At 45.1% G+C, this 7,881-nt stretch overlaps 1 pseudogene; it reads right to left on the bottom strand.

The window, feature by feature from the left end:
* Positions 1 to 7,881, bottom strand: part of LOC123153945 (sucrose synthase 7-like) — a 13,288-nt pseudogene that overhangs the window by 1,108 nt on the left and 4,299 nt on the right.

Raw genomic sequence — 7,881 nt, forward strand, 5'->3', positions numbered from 1 at the left:
CTCGGGCGGCGCTAACCCTAGCCGCCGCCGGCGGCCCCTCCCCCCTTCTCCTCTCCCTCGCCACCACCGGAGGCGGTCGCCGGAAAGCTGCGCGTCCGCCGGGGAGGGTGGTGGCGGGGATCTTGTCCGCCTGTTTCGCGCAGGGGATTCGGAGCCGGGGCGGCAGCCTCGGGTGGTGGTGCGTCGTCGTCTTCAGCCCGCGGCGTCGCTGGTGCTGGCCGCCCCCTTGGCCACGCGGGTGGCAAGGCGGCGGCAGGTGGTGGCTGTGGGGCGCGGTGCCGCGGGGGCGCCCGCCCCGGATCCGACGCCTTTGCCCCCGATCCGTTCGGCCTCTATCAGATCTGGCTTCCGGCTGGCCCTGGTCGCCGGCGTCGCGTCTGTGGTAGGGGTGGAGGAGATGGGGGACCTGGAGAAATCCACGGCTGGCCATGCCGGCCACAACGACGGCGACGCCTGAGGGCGTTGTCTCCTACCTGTAGGCGCCGTCAAGGTGCCCCCTTTCCCCCTTCTGCTTCTCTCCCCTGCTCGTGCACCGGGGTGAAAACCCAAATCCCCCTGGATTGGGCGGCAGCGACGCTCGCGGCGTCGCCACCTCCATGGAGGTGCCGCCTTCGATTGAGCATGGGGAGGTGGCATGTTCGATCTGGTTGGTGGGCGTCCGATGGCGACATGGTTGGCGTTGGCGGGGTCTTGGTGGTTCTTCTCCAAGTCAGTGGCTCCCCAACCATGTCTGCTCTGTCACCAGCAGCCTCACCTTGCTTTTTGCTTCTCCTTGAGTGTTGGTTCCCCCCTGCTCCATGTTTGCCTATGTGGAGCTCGGCGGCGCGAGTTAGTGGTGCCCTGGTCAGGCTCTCCGGGCGGCAATGGCGTCGGTTGTACATCTTTGCTCTAGGGAGAGCGTTTGCATCGCCCGACGGATCGGCGCCTCGTGCCAGGCGAGGGGCTAGGGAGCCCCTTCGGAGTTGCAGGATGTTGTCAACGATGCGGTTGGAGTCAATGGAGCTGTCAGCGTTCCCTTACATGCTAGTTGGATCTCCGCAAGGCTTGCTGGTGTACGGGATGGATTGAACTCGGTGGAGGGCTTCATTGTCTTCAAGCTGGTCCTGTTCTTTAGTTTCTTCATCTTTGCTTGTAGATGGTAGGAAGCCTTTTAGCTGCTTGCACAGCACTATGTATCCTTTTAGCTGTTTCTTTGTTCTTTTTTTGTAAGTTGGCGGTTGCTGTACTCCTGGCCGGTTGATGGCTTTGTTAATTCAAAGTCGGGCTCGACTTGAGCCTTCGTTCTAAAAAAAAAAAGTGCAGGCTGAAACCAGAGATATGCATTGTCAGGCCATGGTTGAGGCTTTTATGTAATAGCTGGTTACCGTGAAGCATAGATTTCAGAGAATGGAGCCCTATTCATGCCCGAACAGTTAGTATTGCATACCTGAACAAATGCACCATTTGTATCTGCAATGTAACGATACAGCTCGCCGTTACGGACACGGTCAATCTGAGCCTTGATCCACCGGATCTGTCCTTTCAGCTTGTACTTGTCAATCAAATTGTGCATCTTGTTGATCTCGTCTATCTCTTCTCGGTCCTTGGACTGTGCAGCATTCAGGAGGCCTGCAACGACGACGAGGTTCACAAGGTCCTTGACCTTCTTGTTCTGGCCATACCACTCCACTAGTCTAGTGATGTTCTTCACCTCTACTAGTCCACTAGTCCACTAGTCCACTAGTCCAGTGATGCCATCGAGAAAATGATTGGCTTATTTTTGTCTGCCAGATACCCTCTGAATTTGGTAGCATTACAACAGTTAGCAACTTTGTCTGATCAAACAAAAGTATGTGTGTTCCCAAGGGACTTGACTTACATGTGTTCGTCTGTATCCTCCTTGCTGTACAGTAACTCCTCAATCTGTGGGTGTAAGCCTGTCAGCCGCTTCTGCTTCTGTGTGTAGGGGAAGTAGACGGACTAATCGGCACCAGGTGCAGCAATGTTGAACTTCGGATCAAAGACATTGATGCCCGTGGCGAAGCGGCAAAGACCGGGCATTGTGAATGCATAGTGGTGTTCATATTGACCAGGCTTCTCCTTGCTGCACAATATGTCAATGTTAGAAGTTTCTAGGTGCAAGTACTCAAGCGCTGTTAGAGCACTCAAGTTACAGCAGTATTCATTCTAGTGATGATAAAGTCAGTAGTATTCATGGCAATCATATCGGCAGTAAATTAGCAGGAGAAGTGGTATTTTTGGTCCAGCTCTCTCCACTTAGCATCTGAGTTCTCATACTTTGTCTTCTCGAGAGCATGTGCAATTGTTCCCTGTCAGAAAGAGCACTTAGGGATGTCATATCAACTGTGGTTGGTGGTATAAGAAATCTTGAGGAATCCTATTTAATTAGATATTTTTTCACCTGTGTTACGCCTAGTTTGCTCGACATGAGGGATGCCACCAAGTTGCCGTCAGTGTAGTTGCCAATGATCAAGTCTGGTTTGCCCTCTAGAATGTCAAGAATTTTGGCAGAAGCATTCTAAAATCATGCCAGGATGAAATTTTACTGAATATCACTAACATGAGAATGCTGATAATTAATAATTCGCAGCTGGCAAACCTGAGTATATCTCCCTGTTAGAATAAATCCGAGGCATACCGTTGATCATCCGAGAACCAAGCAATCACACAAGCACGACATCGAGATTTGTTAATGAGGTTCACCATTATGGTTACATCCCGGGGCCTGACTACGGGCGCTCCTCCCCGTGACACCGTCACAATACCGCACCTCTGCCGCCCGGGCGCCGGCACACGCCGCCGGCTCCCCCGCGTGCCCGTGCTATTATGTTGGCATATGTTACATCGTGTGTCTAGCCCCGCTATATATGAGAGGCCTAGGATACAAGTGTCCTACTTGGACACGATTCCATATCCTATGTAAACACAATACTACTCGGAGTCCAATTGTAACCTACCTTGTACACAATATTCGACACAACTCTAACATCTAGGTACGGGTAAATGTCAAACCGGGACACCCACTGGCGCAAATCTTTCCCGTCTTCAGTCTTGAATGGTACACGGAGTATTTGTGAATATTTTGTATTTTCAACCTGTTCGAGCTCCACATTACATTTTGTGCCTTTGGAATCTGGTATCAGTCTTGTTAGCTGCGGCGCAATAGTAGCCATTAGTTTAGCAGTTCTACAAATGACATAGCAGGAATGGCTAGGATCACGGCCTTACCACAAGAATCTTTGGTGTTATATGCAAACCCTGCTGCTTGATTCTTTGCACCAGCTCCTCTTCCATGGACCTGACTTGGTCCAGGATGTAGACAACCTGTCTTAGAAAAACCATGCCTTCAGAATGTGATACCCTGATCAGAGTATTATGTCCTATTATTTGCTACTAGCACAAATGCCCGTGCGTTGCAACGAGAGAAGAAAAAAAAACCATACTTCCTAAACCCAATAGCTCAAGACAACCTCTCCTCCTCCTCCCATGACTGACTGCCAGACATGTCCTCCTCCCACGACCAACTGCCAGACATGATGACATTAGTAAACTCTTTGAAATCTTCCACACTACCACATGAAAAACAACATGAAAAGATGTGTTGCGCAAAAACATAACCGTGAAAGGAATTCATAAATGTACTGTAGGTGTGTGCAATTTAAATCATAGAAATATCTACCTGGTCACTAGTATCTCTTCACGTATTTGTTGGCGTTGCTTAGTGATGCGGCGATGCCCCAAAAATATCGCACTATAATAAAAATAGTAAAGTCTTGGTACAACATTCTTGCTTCACTACGGAGGCAACAAAGACTTCCATGAACCAGTGTGGGCTAGGTTTAGGGACTGGGTAGCATAGCACTATTTGTGTCCAATGATATTAGAAGCATTTTTTGCGGGGTAATGATATTAGAAGCATTTTTTGCGGGGCAATGATATTAGGAGCATTGTACAAAGATCCTCTATCAGTGGCTAATACAACAAAGTAAAGTGTGGAGTTTGTGTCGCACACACCAGGGAGTTCGACTGCTTGTGCTTTGGTGAGCAACATTATTTTTATTAGGAGGATTGTAAGAGTTTGTGACGGGCGCTAACTGGTCGAGCAGAAAAAATAAGAGCAAATATTTGTTTTGTTCTCAGAAAAATATTGTACATGACCAACATAGAATGAATCATATTTATTGTGATTTAGACATAGCATTTTTTTGCGCATGTTAAACAATTCCAACAAATTTGCTTTTGAGTTATAATTTGACGTCAACAATTCAGATATAGAAAGTAGTTCAACTTAATTTGGCGTTGCTACTATATCCATGGACGGAGACGTTTAGTGCCATTTTGAGACCCTCCCTTTCTTTCCTTTTTTAGTTTTCTGTATTTTTCTTCCATATGAAATCCCTCCTCTTTCCACATGAAATCCCCGCCCTCTTTCCTTCCTTATTCTATCTCCTCTTTCCTTCTTTATTTTTCTCTTTTTTCTTCCTTATTCTGTCAAGAGACATGAACTCCCTCCCTCTTTCCTTCTTTATTTTTCTGTCTTTCCTTCCTTATCCTTATTATGGAAGGACTTATTTCCTTCTATATTGTTTCCCGAGATGGCTCCTTGATATACCGAGAAAATTCGAAGATTTATATAAATTACAAAGATTGGGTTTAAGAGAGCGGTATGGGACTATTTAAAAGGTCAATCAACTGTCTAAATATAATGCACCGTGAGGTTTTTTTATTTTTGAGGAAAATACACAGGCGGTCGAAAATCCTCCTTATATGATAGACTACGAGGGTAATCCTTGTTACTTCAAACATATGATGGGCCAGCTGACTTGGACGCTCGATCTGTGCACTAATCTGGCAACCCGTGTTCGTGTCCTCAAAATAGCATCTTTTTTGTGTGTGCCCGTTTTTGAAAGAAGCGACTTAAAAAAAGCATGACAGTGAACACATGCACGACTTTAGCCCAGTGCGCGTTGAGATGAAACGCAAGGTCATGAGTTCGATCCCCGTAAAATCAACTAATTTTTGCTGCTGCTCCTCTACAATCTCGGCCCATATGCAAGGGCAAAGTCACTGCTCACAATCTCGGCCCATGTGGGGCAAAGCCCATGACGGATAGAAAAACGTAATTTGTCAAATCTATACCGATGGCAACATGAACCCACGGAGTCAATCCGTGCTTTAGTACAAAAAAAAATGCCCGTGCGTTGCACCGGGCGAAAAAAGACACATGTGCCATTGTGCACCATTTTTTATATCCAATTCTAAAGTAAGGTTAAACATGGAAAATTCCTTATTTTTAATAAAATGGACGTTTTCACAAAATTTTGGACACTTTTTAAGAATAGTTAACATTTTTATGAAAATTGGAACATCTCTAAAAAAGAATATATTTTTATGGAAAAGTACATTTTTGAGCAGATGTTTTTTATGAAAAGAATGTTTTTTGTTGTACGCTTCTAAATGGACTTTGTTTTAGTAAACATGGAACTTTTTTAGGTTTTTTAAAAAATGCAAACATAATTGTTTAAAAATATGGTGTGAACATTTAAAAGCTATTTTTACTGTGTTAAGTATTTTTACAGATATTTTTTAGAGCATTTTTGTTAGGGATTTTTTACGGATGGTTGTTTGGTTGGGAAGAGTTTATTCTTTTTTTAACTACTTGGGTTTGTCCAAACAAATCACTTGACGTTTACTTTTATTAAAAATAAGGACCGATTGTTTTGTCCAAGCCGCATATATGACCATGGATGTGAATGAAAACATCAAAAGGCGACAATACTACTTTTTGTCGAATAATACACCACCGCAATCATGGCAGTCCAGTTAACGATTTTCATTGAATTTGAAGCCATTATTGAATAAGTAAACATACCCGTGCGTTGCAACGGGAGATAGATACCCAGTTTTACAATGAAGTTTAGTGGCTCAACATCGAAGCTCTAGATCAATACTTGGCATGAATTTCTCTAATCCATATATCTAGAAAAAGGCTGGGGATGAAGGACTGAACCTGGGGAGGAAAGGTTGGGGATGAAGTGGTTGCTTGCGAAGCGAGCGGCAAGGTGGCCCACATGGTCGTAGAGGACAGTGCAGAGGGGCAGGGCAGAGTGGAGGCGGCAGTGATTCTACACCATACCTTCTCACATCCAATGTTGCATGAAGCTCCTGCTTGATCATGTTCTTGAAGTTTAATTTTACCTTGAAATATATGTGCAACAGCGAGGATTGTACTAACTTTGTCAGTCCCTGCCGTGATCAAATTTGTCAACATTCATAGACCATATTCCACAATTACTCTTCTTCCACAAAGGGATTAGAATTTAGGGGCCAAATAATTTCATATTTGGTGAGAAAATCATAGAAAAATGTGTTGCCTTGAAGCCTGCTACCCCTGTTGTCTCGAAGCTCCTATACCACAAAACAAATATCAGTGCACTACTGCACGAATCCTGACCATGAAGCCTGCTGCCCCATGTTGTCTTGAAGCTCCTGCACCACAAAACAAATTCTCAACAATAATAATAAAACAATGTTGTGTTGTACTGAAGTTACATCCAAGTGTCTCGCTTCTGCCAAACTCCACCAGGAGATCCTCCTCCTGGTTTACGGCGTGCCGTCAAGCACCCATGTCGAGGATATCTTAGCCCCTTTGGCTTCGCCACTCCCATCATAATGCATCTGGAATTTCCTACAGTAGGTAGTATCAATTTACCTTGGACAACAAAACAATGTTGTGTTGTACTGAAGTTACATCCAAGTGTCTCGCTTCTGCCAAACTCCACCAGGAGATCCTCCTCCTGGTTTACGGCGTGCCGTCAGCACCCATGTCGAAGATATCTTAGCCCCTCTGGCTTCGCCACTCCCATCATAATGCATCTGGAATTTCCTACAGTAGGTAGTATCAATTTACCTCGGACAACACAAACCATAATGAAGTTATTCATCTAGCAAAGAAGCAAGATTAATTACTCTATTTGCAGTTGTTATTCTCATAACCGAATCAAGTAGTGAGCTACGTGAAGAATTGATGCATCTATATAAACCATCACATAATTTTGGCCCAACAATAAATTATAAACTATTATACTTCTGTGTCCAGTCTCTTGTTGAACATCACATAAAAGAGATCATTGAACTTCTTCTGAACTGGGCAGGTTCTGCTCTGAGTGTATCTGCAACATAAATATTTTTGTGCATGCCCCTGATTGTGATGAATATATTTTGCAAGTAGCCTACTACTATGGAAAAATAAACAAACATAAGCTATCTTACTGAATTACATGTGCATATATATAGTTGATTAATGTAATTTAGAAACTAAAAGTAAACTGAGTTATGTACTGTAAGCATAATCCATTTACAGGGGCATCATACAGGAAGGACAATATGTGTACAGACAAAATCAAAATAGTATGTACTATTTGAGATGCTGCTGATCGAGTGAGTAATTTGTTTGAAATATTTTTTAGCTAGTCTATAATCCAAAGCCGAGCTCCTTGTCTACTGTAACTAATGTGCTACTTATATGGCAGTAGGAGAATCTTGCATCTTCTGTATAAAGGAAAAACAATGCTTACACCTTGAGGAGTCTAGGTGGTGGAGGCTTGAGCATGGTGTGCTGCGAACTCAAGGAGCTGCCTTGCTTGGGAGCGGACCGACCGAATTGGATGAGCTGGACTGCCGGAGACCAAGCAAGGTGGCCTTGAGCTCAACCAGCAAGGGGATGGGGGCATCCAGCAAGAGATGGGGGCGTCGAGCAGGGCGTTGACCTTGACCACCGTTGTCTACTGCCACAACGGAAGGGCGCCGCCGTGTCAGCCCGGACCGGCCCGTCGTCATCCTGCTTCCTGAACGACTGGGAGAGGAAGAAGGCCAGGGGGG

This window comes from Triticum aestivum, chromosome 7A (assembly GCF_018294505.1).
Source record: "Triticum aestivum cultivar Chinese Spring chromosome 7A, IWGSC CS RefSeq v2.1, whole genome shotgun sequence".
Lineage (NCBI taxonomy): Eukaryota > Viridiplantae > Streptophyta > Magnoliopsida > Poales > Poaceae > Triticum > Triticum aestivum.